Raw genomic sequence first — 16,614 nt, 5'->3', positions numbered from 1 at the left:
CATCTGCAGCTCCTTCTCTTGCTGCTTGTTTTGTGTAGTAGTTGTGCAACATGATCCGAATGATGAAGGTGTGCTCAGCCTTTTATAATGAGTCTTGCACCCTGCAAAGACCTTTCCAAGAAAAAGATTTTTATTTAGAGCTCTGCAGAGATCTCCCATCTATTATAAAAGCATTTTCTTACAGGTAAAGTAGGATGTCAACAAGTGTAACAGGTGTCATGTCCACTGGAGCAAATAAAATATAAAATATCTAACTACCCATTGTCCCTGCTGTCAACAAGATGGGCTCTCAGATCAAGTTATAGCTCCAGGGATGGCAGAGTTGGCTGGTCAGTTCACCACTTTGGCTCAGACTAGAACCGCTTGACAAATACTGAATGGACTGCCATGGAATTTGATACAGATATCCATGGTGTCCAGAAGATGACTAATAAATAACTTGCTGATTTCCTAATGCTTGCAGCTTTATCAGTAATTTAACTAACTTTTGGTCACCATGGGGGGCAGTCCATAAACAGCTTGTTGATAAAGACTTTAATAAAATGAGTTAGGAATCCGCTGTGAACCCTTTTCATAACCAGACTCTTGTTTGGTGACTGTGTTCGAATGTGAGTCTATCCCTTATGTTAAAATGCTTTAACGTCCTTGCTAATTATATTCCTTAGTTGACACCCCCCATCTTTGTCTCGGTCTTCCCTACATGATATCAACCAGCATTGGCTTTCTGGCTGATGTATCTCAGTGGATGTCTGATCCCCACCTGAACCTGAACCTGAGCGATACTGAGCTACGCTTCCTTCCAGGGAAGACATGTCCCATCCATGACCTCTCTCTCTCTGTGTTGAGTTGGTAATGGAGAAGCCCCTGCATGTAAGTGAAAGAAAACTGGATCAACATACACCCATCTGGTGCAGTGACAACAAGTGGAAGCATTATTAACCATGGTCAACTGCATGTGCCTGCATCTTCAAACTACCAATGTTCTGCCACTGTACAGTGCTCCTCAACACCGTGGACACCCTCTTCAGGACACCAGTACTGGTAGTGGCTCATCCTACATCCAGGACATTATCAAACCCTACATCCAAGCCTGTGCACTTCAAAATTCATCTTGCTAGACCCTCATTAAAGGGTGGACCAGCTACTGCTCAACAAAATCACAAGGGTTTGCTGTCCAGTTTCCACAAAAGTGTATGAGCTATGCATTTACATCAATACAGCAGAAACTCTTCACATCTTCCCCTGAGAAGACTGAGACTTGTTCCGTGCACTTTGGCCCATACTAAAACTGAAGTTTGATGTATTGCATGATTCTTGCAATATTTGGGTTGTATCCACACGGTAGAATGTACATACTGTGAGCTGCTTTGGGATAAAGTATCCGCTAAATTAGTTGTCATTTGCAGTATGTAACAGTAATGCAACAGTCATCGGCAATGTTCAAATTCTGCAATAAAACTATTGGACTGAATCCATCAATCTGCTTCTCTCATCATGTCTAACCAGGCTGTCATAGTGTTGATCCTCATAATATATTACAACCTGATATTCGCTTTATGTTAAGCTGTACTTAAGGGCTAATTAGCAAATGTTAACATGTTAACACACTCAACTAAGACGGTGAATATACATACATGTTTGCATTTTTTCAGAAAACCACTGTCTAAGGTTTCATTCAGATAAAATCCAGTGGTGAAACGTCAAAACTTTTCCTTTTTTTTCCCGAAGCCGCAAGCAGTCAGCGCCAATGTAGCCAAAACGGACTGCCCTCGTTACAATGAATGGGCAATGAATGGGCACTGCCTTATATGATGTGAATTTAGCCGTAGAGAAGCCTCACAATGCCACTGGCATGGCTGCAGACTGGCTCTGCTGACTCTCAGCACTCTAGTGAACACTAGTACAACAGCTCATAAACAAGTTCTCACTTAAATGGGCATTTCTAAAAATTACTTTCCAACATTGCGTTAATGTGAGCTGCAGAATGTGGTAATTATGTTCCAGATCATTTCCAGCAGATCATTTGGCTCGTCTCTCCCATATGCACAGACGAGCTCATCAGACCATTGAATGGCCCGAAGCCACCAGATATAATTCTTTGTTCAGTCTTTTAAAAGCTACGTTGCCCACTTGTCATTTCACTACATCCTTTGATGTTTACTTATCACTCTGTGGTAATAAAATGTTCTCAGCAGCCTCATCCTTCAATGTGTCAAATCTACACCAAACACCTCCAGCTGCATTTTGTTGATTTGAACGAGCCCATTATGTCAGCGAGGCTTCTGTGATTTGTTGACTCTCATAATTTCAAATCAGTCGAGGTATTGCGATTAGGAGAACAGATGGCATGAAATGACCGGGATATTTGAGACTCGAAACACCCGAGCACATCAGTGCATTGCCATGGAAACCGTCACGCTCTTGCAGTTTTTTAATGGCCACAATTAGTTGAGAGGAACAACAAAGCGGGGCAGATCAGAAAGATGGCCAGATGTTCAGATATGATTTTAGCAACAGCAGAGAGCTTTGACTGCGCTGTGATTCATCTCACACAGTTATGAGTCGCCGTGATGATTACGCAGGTAGTGATGATGCGGGTTGCGCTGGTCGTGGGAGTGTTTTGGTTTTAAAGGACCGACAGACCGACAGTCGGCAGTGCACGTGCCAAACATCAGCAGAGGGGATGTCAGTGGTGGCTTTACCCTCCCGAGAGTATAGAGAGGAGTTACATGGAGCTAAATTGTTTTTTTGTGAAAAAGAAAAGGAAGACCTAGCTTAGCATCCTTAACTAGGCATGGCAGGCCTGTCAAACTTCAAGGACCTGAAACACAAGAAGTGTCAGGAATAGATTAGACAGTGTCTGTCTGGTCTAACCTAAGCTGCAAATATGAGCATGCCTAGCTAATGTTACTTAGGAAGATTAGTTTAATGCATTATTTTGTGGGGTTACTTGTTGTGTAAGAAAAAGTCTCATTTGTGTGTGACATGAAATTGGTAAAAACAAAAATGCTAATGGGATTTGATTAGGTGAGCAAAGGTGAACTTCAGGAACTGTTATCAGTTACCCCATCAGTTAGTCCGCTTTTTCTCTTTTGTTAGCAAAACATGTTTGTTGAGAAAACTAAACTGCATAAATGTAACCTAAGTGCTGCATACAGGTTTGTTAGAGCAGCATTACAGTCTGATATTCCATCTATGTACGTATACAATGCTGCAGAAATTATATGGACTTGCATGTCTATAGCACTTTTCCAGTCTACTGACTGCTCAACGCACTTTGCAACACTTCACGTCACATTAACCCATTTACACACTGATGGCAGAGGCTGCCATGCAAGGTGCCAACTGCTCATCAACAGGAGCAATTTGGGGTTCAGTATCTTGCTCAAGGATATTTCGACAGGGATCCGAACGAGCGACCTTCCGTTTACTAGACGACCCCCTCTACCTCCTGAGCTACAGCCGCCACAAATTAGTCCTAAAACCTTCAAATCAGTTTTCAGTTTACTTTCAACTATTGAATTGTTTTTTGGTTAAATGCTTGAAATAAGGTCTCTGGTTACCACAGGCTTAAGAGAGTTTCTCTATTACAGCAAATACATCAGTAAATATCCAACATTTACCCGTCTCAAAAATGATGGTTGCTAACAAGTGTATAAATGAGAGTACATAAGTAATCTGGGACATTTAACATCATACAACTTGTAGCCTCCAAAAATACGTCATCCCTGCAGCACTGTATTATCTGTACCCGCTTCTCCTCACCTGTGCACAGTTGTAGTTGATCCCAGCTAACACTTGGTGAGCGGTGGGGTTCACCCTGGACGGATCACCAAGTCCTTCAAAGGGCTGACATATCTTTGGACTTGGGGAGGAAGCAGGACTACAGGAGGGAAACCCACGCAGACACGGGGAGAACATTCAAACCTTACACAGCAAGGACCCAGCTGAGAGTCCCTTCAATGTCTTAGTTAAACACACATAATCAATTGGTGAGGATGCCAACTTAGTACCTCAGTGCAGTAAATGTCAGTTCAATACCCTTCAAGACAGCTGGAGATGGATTTCAGCTATTTTACAGAGCCAAAGTTAATTAGCTAGCTAGAGCTGATAGTATCTGGCACTGACAGTTGTCTTTTCAGCCGGCAAAATCGGTGGTCTTGGACCAGAAATGAGAGGCGGCTTTTGTGTACTTTTGTATGAAATCAAGGAGCCATTGTTTCAAAAATTACCATAAATTCCGACTGGGAAAGCTTTCACCACTATTACTGTAAACTGTATCATGCAGCGCGAGACTGAAAAGCTTGACAGGTGGATAGTCACTAGGGAGTGGGACTATGCCAAGGGTTAATTGGTCCCTTTGATCACCGTGAGCAGCCAGTTTCAAGGGAAACAGCTTTGCAGCTGGGCTAAAAAGCGCAAGATACACTTTTATGCACACACCACACACATGCACACACTGTCTCACACGTGCTTCTTTCTCATTGTGAAATACCTCTCTTGGTCGTCCACTACAAAGGCAGCGGTATAATGAAGTGTGGCTGACTGACACGCACCTGGAGAAAGACGATAAGTAGCCGAGTCAGGCGTTCCACAAAGGGCTGCTGACCTGCTGGGGGGCTGTTGGGATGACTGTAGGAGACGTTTCGGTGCACAAGTCTCAACATATTGCTCTGGGCCCACAAACACACTTCCCACAGCCCCCTCACACTCTATTTTTCAGTCACAGTCTCTGAGCACACCAGTGAGTTGGTGTGAGTCATCTGCCTCCAAACGCCCCGTTACTGAGCCTCACTTCGGAGAGAAAGAACAGCCTGTGTGCAACGGAGCCAATGCCTCTGGTTACTTTATTTTGAGGCAACGTTTTGAGAATCTGCGCTCCATCATCCATACATGTGTGTCTGGATTATTGTGTGTGTGTGTGCGCGCGCGTGCAAGTTTTCCACCACTGTTACACATCCCTCCTCTGTTCTATCCGAAGAGGCTATCCGAACATGCTTCGGGGACTCAGTGGTTAAATAGGAATTTTGTAGTGTGAAAACCATGCAAGTTTACTTTCCAGTTGGTCTTACGGTTCACAGACAGCTGGTTAGATCTCTTTGTGTTGTGATTTATTATTCATTGGCACATTTGGCTGTGCAGCAGTAATTGCAGCATGCAGCACCAGCGCCTGCATCTGATGGAGCACAAATGAATAAATAAATCTAGATGGCTGGGCCATTTGAACGTTTGACATTTACTGATGAGGCAATTAAGAGAGCAGCGCACAAACACACAACCTGCACAACACTGGCTGATCCCAGCGCCGCACAATAACACAAACTACCCCCCCCCTCCCTCTCACACTTATTATGCAGGAAAACACTGATGCTTCAAATTAATATATATGTTTGACTGTTACTTTGCTCCACCTGAAGGCCTACACAGGGTTTATTCTGCAAGAGGTGACTGCTCTGAAACAACAGGGATAAAAAACAGTTGACAAAACCCTCTAACTTCATGGTCCTTTAAAGCTGGGGCTGGTAAGATTGTACAGTAGAAACCAGCAAGGACAGGCTACATATCCAGTTGAAAAAAAAAATAATCCCACAGTTGTTTAAGCAAGCAAGAGTTCGGCATTTTGGGAAATGCACTTCTTCGCCTTCTTGCCGAGAGATGGATGAAAGGTTTGATACCACTGTCACATGTGAGGCTACTGCCTGCAGCTGGTTAGCTTAGCTTTGCATAAAGACTGAAATAGACAGCCCAACTGACTCTGTCCAAAAGTAACCAAAACCGAACTACCAGCACCTCTTCTTTCTCTCTACTTTTTTATAGCGTATGAATCATCCTTCATTCTTGAAAAATTGTGCATTTCCCTTTCGAGCTCTAACCTGGACGAAGTCACTGATATCTGCTCATCAAAATGAAACGCTCCGGTCAGTTGACCCTGCTAGACATCTGCGGTCCTCTGAGACTCTGTTGCTGTTACAGAGGTTTCAGTTTCTCACCAGCTGCACCAAACTCATGAAACTCATGCCTGCTTCTCAATCAATGGATGATTTATCATACCAAACATCATTAAACACACTATTACCGATTGGGTGTTAATGGTGTCTGACTTGTTATAACTTCATCTCTTTGCCTGCAGGCTGGGAATCTGACAATGGGTGTGTCGCGCGAGGGATCTTTTGAAAAATGAAAACGCACATTCATTAATTCTGCTTTCGTTCATCACTCTCTCACAAAGCACAAACAATAAGGACAGAGCCTGTGAAATGTTGGATAGTTTTACCCCTTTTGACCTCGAACATTCATTCAAAAGAAACCATCGCATCTGAAAACTTCTTTAATGAACACTGCTGCCAATTCATAGACACGTAGAGTGTGAGAAGCAAGTAGTCACTCGTTCATGGTGAGGGGTCAAACACAAAGGAAATGGGAATCATTGGTTTAAAGCACTGAGTAAATGGAGCAAACTTATCTTGACTTTTTTCTTTCCTGGAAGCAAATGTAAGGCGACACCATTTTGGGAAAAAAAAAAAAGAAACTTATTTCGGCTTTCTTGCCGAGAGTTAAAGATAAAGCCCAGTAAATATAGGTTACAGCAAAGGTTTAGCCCTGTTTGCCTTTAGCTGTGCAAAGTTCACGTCACGTTTTCCACTTGACAAAAGCCCCAGATCCAGATCACACGGGCGAAGACAGCTATGTTTGAAGTGGTCCAAGATGAAACCCAGGAGCTCGACATTACCTTGAAGGTGCGTGAAAGATATCAAGCAGGCTAGGTATCTGGTGATGTCAAGGACAGGTTGGGGAGCGATGCAGTGAGCTACAGCCAAATAAGAGGCGCCACCCCTCTCCTTTCTCCCGTTGTCTATATGTAGCTCTCTGAGCCCAGTCTTATCATGCATCTGTTTGTATGGAGCATGTATTTGTGACGTTGTCATCCCTGCTGAACCAAAATGCATTTTTATTGCAGACATATTAATTTAGCTCCAACTCTCTCACATAGTTCTCTTTCATTCTCTTTTTATTAGCTTAGTTTAGGACTGTAAAGGGAGTCAACAGTGGTTGGTTATGGTGTGTCACGCTCTGTTGGTGCTGTGTGGCCCATGTTGGGGGCTATTTGGCCGATAGAGCATGTTGAATCCAGTGAGGAGAAATTCCTTTGATTGGCTATTCAGGTAAGCCGACCAGCGCATGGAAAGAGAAATGGAAACAGAAAGTGAAAGCTTGTTGGCCCTATCACTGTAGCATCCATGATTTCACCCATTTAGTGCGGTTTCTCGCTATTTTCCATCTGCATCCTTGTCAGAGCCATTTGCAGTCTTTCATCAGACATTTTCTCGATGAGAAGAATGCTGCTCAATCAACAACAACGACTTGTATATCAGCAGAGAGGTATTTTCTCTTTTCTGCAGAAGGTACAAGCTCCTTGGTCGTCGGCTGTAGTCTCTGTGGTGTGTTCAAGTGCAGCTTTATGGCTGAGAAACCAGAGACGTAAGGTGCCACCATCACAGCTTGTTCTTTGATGTCAGTTTGGTATGTCAGAGCCTTAAAGGGATAGATGGGGTCTTTTGATGTGGGGTTGTTAGAGGTACTTATCCCTAGTCAGTGTATTACCTGCAGTAGATGACCGTCGGCCTCCGGCTGTGGAGAAGCAGTGTGCAATGCCGGCAGGAAGCAGGGCTTTGTGCTGCTGAAACCGCACCAGCAGCAGGACGTATTTAAGCCACCTAAAATAAGTCCTATCTAAAATATATATTCGTTTAAGTGTATGCTATGTTTTTTTCCTTTGGCCCGACGTTCTCTCAACCTATACATCGTCCGCATTCCTACACACGAGTGGAATGTAGTGCCAAAAGTGAAAGGCTATTTAACAGCAGGGTAAAGCACCCAGAAAACTGGATTTTGCATCAAAGTTGGAACACGTCATACTGTCCACTTAATATTTTCACAACACGTTCACCTATTTATTTCAGTTTTCTGTCACTGTTTGGTTAGGTTTTGGTGTAAAAATGCTTGGTTGGGTTTAGGTAAACATGCTCTGGGTCACAAGTAGAGCCTCTCACAACTCAAAGGATAATTTCCACCACGTGGGTATTTCTCTGGTCTGGTTTTTCCCAGAGTCGCAAAGCTTCAATATTACAAAAAAAACTGATCAGTCAGTTTCGCAGATTGGTCCCGGCGAAACATCAGTTATGATGTTCCAGGAACAACACCGAACCCTGCCGTATATCAGATCGCTTACCATCTGCTCGTATTTACAGACAGACATAAATGTGGCATTGAAGCAAGTGACGTGCCCTTTCTGTCTCCACAAAAGTCCTGCTGGGAAATTAAGAGATGTTAAACAAATATGCCTTTCCCTCCACCCTGTCTTCTCCTCTCTGCTCACCAGCTGCTGCTGCTGCCAGGAAGGCATCAAATTCAACATCAATATACCTCTTCTTCTCCCTCCTGTCCTTCCCCTTCCTTTCCTTTCCCTCCTCCCTCGCCTCCTTACCTTCCCTCTAGGCCAACAAGCCAACAAGCTGACTGACTCCGCCCCTCAGACTCAGATGTTGGATGAGAGAAAAAAGGCCAGCAACAGTGTGACGGACAGCTCGGCTCTCTGTAGTAGTGGATGTCCTCTCCGTGGACGCGGAGCCACAAACCGAGCCCGCATGCTCTCCGTGCATTGAGGCGACCAGGAGCAGAATGGACCGGCGGGCAGCGGCGGCGGCAGCAGCAGCATCCACCGAGGACCGACGCGTTTTTTGAGGTAAGGCTTTGTTCGCGTTCCGCAGCGTTTCTTCCATCCGGATCCCCGCTGATCCAGAGCGCTTTGTGCAGGCAGGCAGGACCCGGAGCTGCTGCACAGGGGTGGAGGATGTGCATGCACGGTGTCGGCTCGTAAACGATGAAGCATTTAGGATGCATTTTTATTTATTTATTGGGTGAAAATGAAATTTGCTGTGAAAACCCCTCTTTGTTCATTCGTTACTTCGTTACTTTTGCCCGTTCGTCTCCAGGAGCGGCTCGATCAGTTTTTTTAGGCGAGAAAAAAAAAATCGTTTCGATAAACACCTCTGAGCGTCGCTGACATTCACGGCTGAGTTAAACTGTGCACCGGTTAATGACGCTCGGTCCTCCTCTCCTCCTGTCCCTTGGGATAAAATGAAAAAATCTGGCGTCTCTCTCCACAGTGAGGAGTTCATTCACAGCTCCTGAGTAGAGCCGGGCCTGCACGCTGCTCCACAACTTGAGGAGAAGATGCAGAGGGGTTTATTGTTCCCTTGGCACTCGGTTTTATTGTTAAACAGCTTCATGCACATGGTGTCAAAACAGGAAGCCCAAACCAAGAACAGAGCTTCAGGGCGATGTAAACTTCACCACAGAGGCAGAGACACCACGTGAATTGCTGCGAGATCAAACTGTTGAGGGGAATTGGCCATGTACAAATGTCAGATACCATTTTTTTTTCTCATGATGGGAAATAAGGGTTCTATTGTTTGAGGATTTTTTTTTTTGTGTTTATTTTATTTATTTATTTTTTTAGCAGGGTGACTGCCTCTTTAAAACTGTGTTCATCTCACATCAGGAGACTTTCATATCCAGGCAGGCTTTTTGTCTGGAGGGATTTGATCATAGACAGAGAAGATACTGCCTCAGCTTTCAGACTGAGCGTCAAGGGTTTCAAGGGCAGTGAAGTGTTTTGTTTTTATTTATTTATTTATTTATTTTTTTTTGTGTGTGTGTGTGTGTCTGATGGCAACATGTGAAAGTGGGGCTTTATCACTCTGAGCTCCATGTCACCAAAACGCATCACCTTCAGGAACAGCAGCGGAGGTCGAGAGAGGATTGAAACTCATGAGCACACACACACACACACACACACACACACACACACACACACACACATGTGCACACACTGTTAGTCCACTGGAATCAAAGGCACCAGGCTGTTCTTTGTAATTTCCCCCTGTGCAGCATAAACAGCGCAGGGAAGAAAGCACAGAGCTCCTCTCTCCAGGTTGTGGTGACTTTGCGTCAGAGAAGTGTCATTTTGTTTGTGTGTGCAGCTGCTGAATAATTCCGTGCTCTCTAGTTTTGAAAGCTTTTGAAGGGGGTGGTGAGTAGGACTTCAACTACGATTATTTTCCTCCATTGATCAGTTAAAATGTCAGAAAATGTTGAAAAAAATGTTGATGGTTGTTGGGGAATAACAAAAGTCGGTGTCAAAACTAGCCTACCCATTAATGGAGTGTAATTAAGTAGTTTACTAGGATTTCAGTTGACAACATGTGAAAATTATCAAATCTAATCTGAAGAAATAACAGTTTTGATGTTTGATGTCTGTGTATTGTGTTGCAGAGATGTCTACTGAAGTTAGCACGCTAACAAGCTAGCCCCAGTCTGTCCCGGTCCAAAGCTCCTGTGCTAGCGGTGTAAACACCGACACAACGCTGGTGCCAGGAGCTCCCATTCATGACCACTAGCAGCACCGCTAACTGGGCAAACTAGCTCACAGCAGCCATATTAAACAACAGTTAGTGGCTACACTACCAATATGCTGCCCCTATTTGTTTTAAGTGTGAAGTTGACAGGTGCCCAATTCCTAAATGTTGCACCTTTTTTGGGGTAATAATGTTAGTAACTTTACTTGAATCTATCAATTTTTGCTACTTTATACTTGCACTCACATTTAGCTGATGACTTTATTTGCTAGTTGCTTTCAGATTCCAATTATTAAGTGTTGATAGACTGATACCAATTGTGTAACCAATCAGATAGTGTTGTGGGCAGGACATTGACATTACTGAGGAAAAAAATACTGGAAAACATTTTACATTTAAGAGGTCTGTATTGGAACATTTTGACTTTTTCTTAAGAAGTTCCTCAAACTACTTTGTCTATAATCAAAATAGTTGGCGATTAATTTAATCTTTAACATCTAATTGATAAGTCATTGCAGCTCGAGTAAGGATGAGGACAAAAGTTACATGTGGTGGATTGTGTTTTTGAAGGGTAACTCCACTAATTTCACACATTGTAAGCGTGTTTACAGGATTCGGGCAGCACTACTGAATAGGTCACTTGGTGGTTCAGTTGCATTGTGGGTAATGTAGAGGGCATGTTTTTAACGGCAAGAAGAATGAACTTGTTTTAAAACTGCCCATAGGGAGTCCAACAGTGTTAGACAAGTGGACTACTTTTCAAAACCTGGTTCCTACATTGCCCAAAATGCAACTTGGCACTGGAGGCATTTATCGGATTACATGCATCTTCCTCTGGAGCCACAAAAATCTTTATACTACTTTTTCACATATGCAGCAGAACTCCCCAAGACCTTTTTTTTTAAATACCCTTTAATGTGTAAAATTGATGGAGTTACCCTTTAACCACCAGAGCAGGAATGACTACACACACTATATAAAGCCACAACTAAATAATTCATAATTTCTTTGCCAGAACACTGTCTTTTATAGTAAGTGTATAGCTGTTGCTACCCGCTCTAAGGATCCATTATGAATATGCTGATGTATGCTTGATAAACCCACATATGCGTGCCGCCAATGTGCAAAGGGGTTGTGACTCTCGCAGAACATCTGTGATATTGCTTTTACACATAGCCATCTAATTACTGCCACACACTGGCTGGCACCTCTTTGTCTCTGCAGCTGGATATTTATTGTCTCAAACGGGGCGCCCTCCGTCTGCGTGTGCAGACATTGTACAGGTGTGTAGGAGAGCATGCACGAACAGTACTCCACTTTAATCCTGCCAGTGGTGGACCTACATGCAGGCATCCTGCAGCTATTTTCCACATATACTATTTTCTTACGTATTCCCACAAAATCTGAATATAATCTAAGGCTTTCCTCAAGAAAAAGTTACTGTTCTTTAGAATTGTCCCATGAAGAGATTCTTTGGCTTGCACAGCTTACAAAATGTGCATTCATTGTGATCCACAGGGACAAATAGATTTGGACACAAAACAAGTTCTAAATACAGACAAACAACTGCTCCACCTGGAATCAGGCCATCACATGATTGATGCTGTGTGCAGAAATGACACATAATGTACCAGAAAAGAAAAGACTGTAGCTCATGGAGTCGAGGAAAGCAGGGTTTTTCCTTCGGCATTTTGAAGCCCCTTCTGTGAAATGATATTGAAAAGTGTATGTGCGTGTTTAATTCTCAGTAAATGAAATCCTCCGACAACCTTTTTGATTGCCGTTGGATTGATGTGCACAGCGGTGCATGTAGACGCGCTGCTGCAGCGAGCTGAGCGGAGGGTAAACAAGGATAGATTAAATTGCTTTGTGTACAATCTATATTAGCCATCGTCAGGTATATGAAAGCTGTGTGAGCATCTTCATTCACACTTTGTCACCACTGTCTTTCACTGTAAACCAACATGCCAGTGAGTGGGTTGAAAAGGAAATGTGGCGGTTGTTGTTTTTTTTTCTTTTTTTTCTTTCAGGCACAGAGTAACAGTGAGGAGAAGCCGCTGTTCTAAAAATACTAACTGATGAAACGCACAATTGGCGTCAGTGATGACCCAGTAACAGAGTTAACTAGTTAAAGATCGCCTGCTCTGATTAACATCAGATCAGACAGGAAGTCTGTGTGAAGACACATTTTCAGTCGGATGGAGTTAAACATAAATCCCACTGTATTAATTGACGCTGAAAAAATGAGTAGGGGTGAAGTGATTGTATGACTGATTGACCTGACAGCACTGGTGTAAAAGTGGAGAATAAATGGTTGAGAGGATGGATTTCTTGACTGTTTGCGTGGACTGCAGAAGGATACAGACCCTCCGTCTCTAAAAAGGCAGATGTGCAATGGTCGATCAGCAGCGGCACAGTGAAGCACCTTTTTTAATATTGAACATTTGTGTCTTCAAGGCTGCTCAGAACAGTCTCATTGATTTAACCATACGATGATATTGCCTGTCATAAGAGTAAGGGTAGATGTTGCCAGTAGGGTTGGGGGATGTCAGCCAAATTGACATGATGATTTCCTCTGTGAAACATTGTGATGGACGATGACGTTGTTGTTCAGAGGGGGGGATGTTGCACCAGAGGCACTGGCTCCAAAAAAGCACCTGAACCGCCTCTGTCCGGAAGGGATATCAGACATAGGAGAAGTTGCTCTTTAGCTCAGCGCTGCTGTTTCCTACTTTAGCAACCTCCAACCAAGCCAAGAAAACTCTCCCGTCACCACTGAACAGAGTCAGATCAACACCCGGCGAGTGTTCCACATACAGCCCTGTGCTGGGTTTTAAGGGGTATTTGTCTCGTCACCACACATCTGTAATTTGGTGTGACGGTGTTCTTCTTCAGAAGCTTGAAACAGAATTAGCTGCCAAGCTTTACTGAGGAGGTAAGGCAAAGGAAATGCAAATAACAACGTCAGGATTGGGGGAAACAAATAAACGGTTGCGGGCAAATAAAACCACACAAACAACAACTCCTCCTTTACACCAACTCTGAGGGGACACACAACTTTGTGTGGACTCTAAATCATGGATCAGCTTTGTTAACAAAAACCAACGAAAAATTTCCGTCAGTAGCCTTTTTAATTATGATGGGACAATGACGAGCTTAAAATATATTACTGATAATAAAAACAAGAGGGGAAAAAATGCAAACACTATTTTGCGACAAGGTTGGCTTTCAAATGATGCTATAGGGCTAGTAGATGCCTGCCACTGGAGATGGAAAATGGCCTTCATCTTTCAGCCCAACGCTAATTGCAAATGTAAAATGAGAAGGTTTTAATTGTCAATCAGCAAATGTTAATAGGGAAATTGTAGATAAATGTGTTTAAAGCTACAATAACTGTTTTTTCGGGCCACATGGGGGCAGCAGATACAAGTTGTGAACACATTGACATATCACCTCCTTTTGAAGTTGATCGAGTGGAACTTGTTGTTTTTTATAACATGTCCAGCAGCTACAGAGCATCATTAGTATTCACCTGGAGTCATGGTGTATCTAACACTCACTCACACTCTTTTAGCTCTGCTTTTGGTCTCCACCAGCTCCTGAGGGAAATATCTGGCCCTTTTTGATACTAAACACTCCACCACAGTCACCAGCTAATCTCTTAACTGCGTCTGTGTGTCGCCCGGTGCTGAACAGTTACTGCACAGTGGGGCTTTTGGAGCTTTTGCGCTGAAAATGATTCTATGAGAGATGTTAGGGTGAACCAAAACACTGAAGTAGTGGGCGGGACAGCTGAACAATGAACTGGAAAAGCTTTGCAGAGATGAGCAGAGCTGCATATTCTGTAGGTTCAACGCTACAAGCGAGCCCTTTTGCATCGTCTCACTGCCATCCGATACGCTGCCGTTCTGAAATTATTGATCTACAGATGCTTTATGCTTTATATCAAAACAGCAACAGCTGCTAATACAATGGCAAGGATGAAGTTCTGAGTCAGCATTGCTTCCTCTTAGTTAATCCTTAAATTCAGGAGGCAGAGTTACCCTTTGTATCTGTTCCAGACTGTGTGTGTGGATGTACAGTACGGTACAGAGGAGAGGAAGGATCTCCTGGGCAGGGCGCTGTGGGAAGGTGGAGGTGTAATTTCAGATGCGCGCTAACTGGCCAGAGCAGCAGTTATCTGAGCTCAGCCTTCAAAAGAAGGAGCGCTGGAGTCATCAAGACCAGCTGTGCCGCTCACTCCTGGCCCGAGCGTGTGAGTGCTCCGAGGACGGGACTCTCCATGAGAAACACATGGATGTCCGGGATGATTAACCATCTTTACAAGCTTGCACACTTCCTGACAAGAGTTGTTCAGGCACTCGTGTCTGCATGTTGTCGTACGGTGGCGCTTCACACTTTTATGTTGAGTCTTCCTAAACAGTGACATGAGCAGCTTATTGTGGCGTAGCTTTCATAGTTGTGCTATAAGTCCCCGATAGGCTGCTAATCTCAGTCTGTGTTTAGAAGCAAGTGTCCAGGGTTCAGGCAGATTATAGCGAGGGTAAGCTGTCTGAAAATGGCTATAGAGCTGTAGATTAGTGGGCTTGTTCTCCGGGCAGTCAAACAGGATTTCCTCCCACAAATACAACAGCCTGTGTGTGTGAAGCCCTGATACGAGCAAATCCTGTCAGCATCTTTTTATGAAGCATTAGCATACGTGTTAACCTGTAACATCTGCTCTCATTTGTGTGCGTCTGGACCAGCGAAATGTTGTTTGGTTTTTAGCTCAGCTTGCGGAGTAGTGGCAGCTTCCTTAGGCTCATCTCCATCTTTGTTCCTTTTGTTCCAAACGTGGATGAGCAAGCGAATGAAACGCAGCTGAATCTCTCCTCGCTTCGCAACACAAACGGACTGAGAGGTGACTACTCATACAATCTCACCGTACAAGCGCCGTTATGGCCGTCTGACCTCTACGAGAAGAGGAAAGGGACAGTGAAATGAGTTCTAAGTGGACTTTCTCTACTTTCTCACATCAAAGAGTTGCCTGCTGTGGGCGTCAGCGCTCCCAGCTGTATTTATGGACCATAATGTGAGGTGTAGAGCTGCATTTCCTTCATAGGACCTTGCTTTTGGCAGGCTGCATTGGAAAGGCTCTGTGCACCGTGAAAGCCTGTCATCAAGAGCCGCTGCCCTGTGTGATTTATCAGAATAGGGTGTGCTCAGAAGGTCAGGAAGATTCGACTCTTCCTGGCCACGTGTTTTCATCAGACGTCCTTTTCTCACTAAAGTGGAGGTTGCTCTTTAGACCAAACATTAGAGTCATTTCCTTTCCTCCGACTGCGGCTGGAGAGGCGCTATAAATGAAGCGGTGTTAGATTATAAACTTTGAAGTCTGCGGCCTCCAGTTCAGACATGGAACAGCCAGCCGATGTCTGATGGCTGATGACTTTCTCTTGTCTGTTACTCACTCTGAATGAGTCAGAGGCTTGTTTCCTCTGAAGGGCTGTGTCAGTGGTGCTGCTTTTTAAATGAAACACGTCCTCTGCTCTGGTAATTACAAGGCGCATGAACACTTCACACGGTGCGCTGATAGAAAAAGAGGGGCTAATTGGTAGTGCTGTGTCCTTGTCCAGGTGTGTGTGTGTGTGTGTGTCCAGGTGGTAGCTCAGTGTTATGGTATGGATGTCTGCACTGCTCTCTGCACAGAAGGTTTAAAACTTGTACATGCACAAGGTACTGCAGATTTCACCCTTAAGATCTTTTCATGGCTGATGAAAGTTAATATTCCACCAGCACCCCTTTCACGTTGGCCAGAAAAACGTGCGAGCCCACCAACATCTGGCTTTTGTGTGCAATGTGAATATAAAATATTGGGATTTACTCTTAGGTCAGTTAACCCTGCAGTAGTCACAGGCATTTATCGCTGACGACTCGGCTCAGCTGTCATATGAACACAACGCTAATTTCCCCTTTCAGTTGCGGTGCTGTTAAGGTCGATGACTTGTTAATATCTTTCCACCTGTCTCTGTCAAGCAGCACTAGGAACATTCTTCTATCGGCGCTGGCTTTGAAAGGGAAAGTGAAATTAAAGATCTTAAAAATGTAACCGCTGTTTGTGGCTTCTGAGCCTAGTTGGCCACCTCATTAGTGCGGCGCATGTGCAACTCATCAGAGATCAGGAAGCGAGACATTTCACTCCTCTGCAATTTCTGTT

General features: G+C 44.0%; 1 protein-coding gene across 1 annotated transcript in view; it reads left to right on the top strand.

The window, feature by feature from the left end:
- The first annotated feature begins 8,479 nt into the window (after positions 1-8,479).
- The window catches only part of LOC115587792 (beta-galactoside alpha-2,6-sialyltransferase 2), a 62,899-nt gene continuing 54,764 nt past the window's right edge, over positions 8,480-16,614 (top strand). Inside the window, exon 1 of the mRNA XM_030427788.1 lies at positions 8,480-8,743. The gene's annotated coding sequence lies outside the window, so the exon portion shown is untranslated. The remainder of the gene's footprint in view (positions 8,744-16,614) is intronic.

Source organism: Sparus aurata, chromosome 9 (assembly GCF_900880675.1).
Source record: "Sparus aurata chromosome 9, fSpaAur1.1, whole genome shotgun sequence".
NCBI classification, from domain to species: Eukaryota; Metazoa; Chordata; class Actinopteri; order Spariformes; family Sparidae; genus Sparus; species Sparus aurata.
This window is presented reverse-complemented; position numbering and strand designations above follow the sequence as displayed.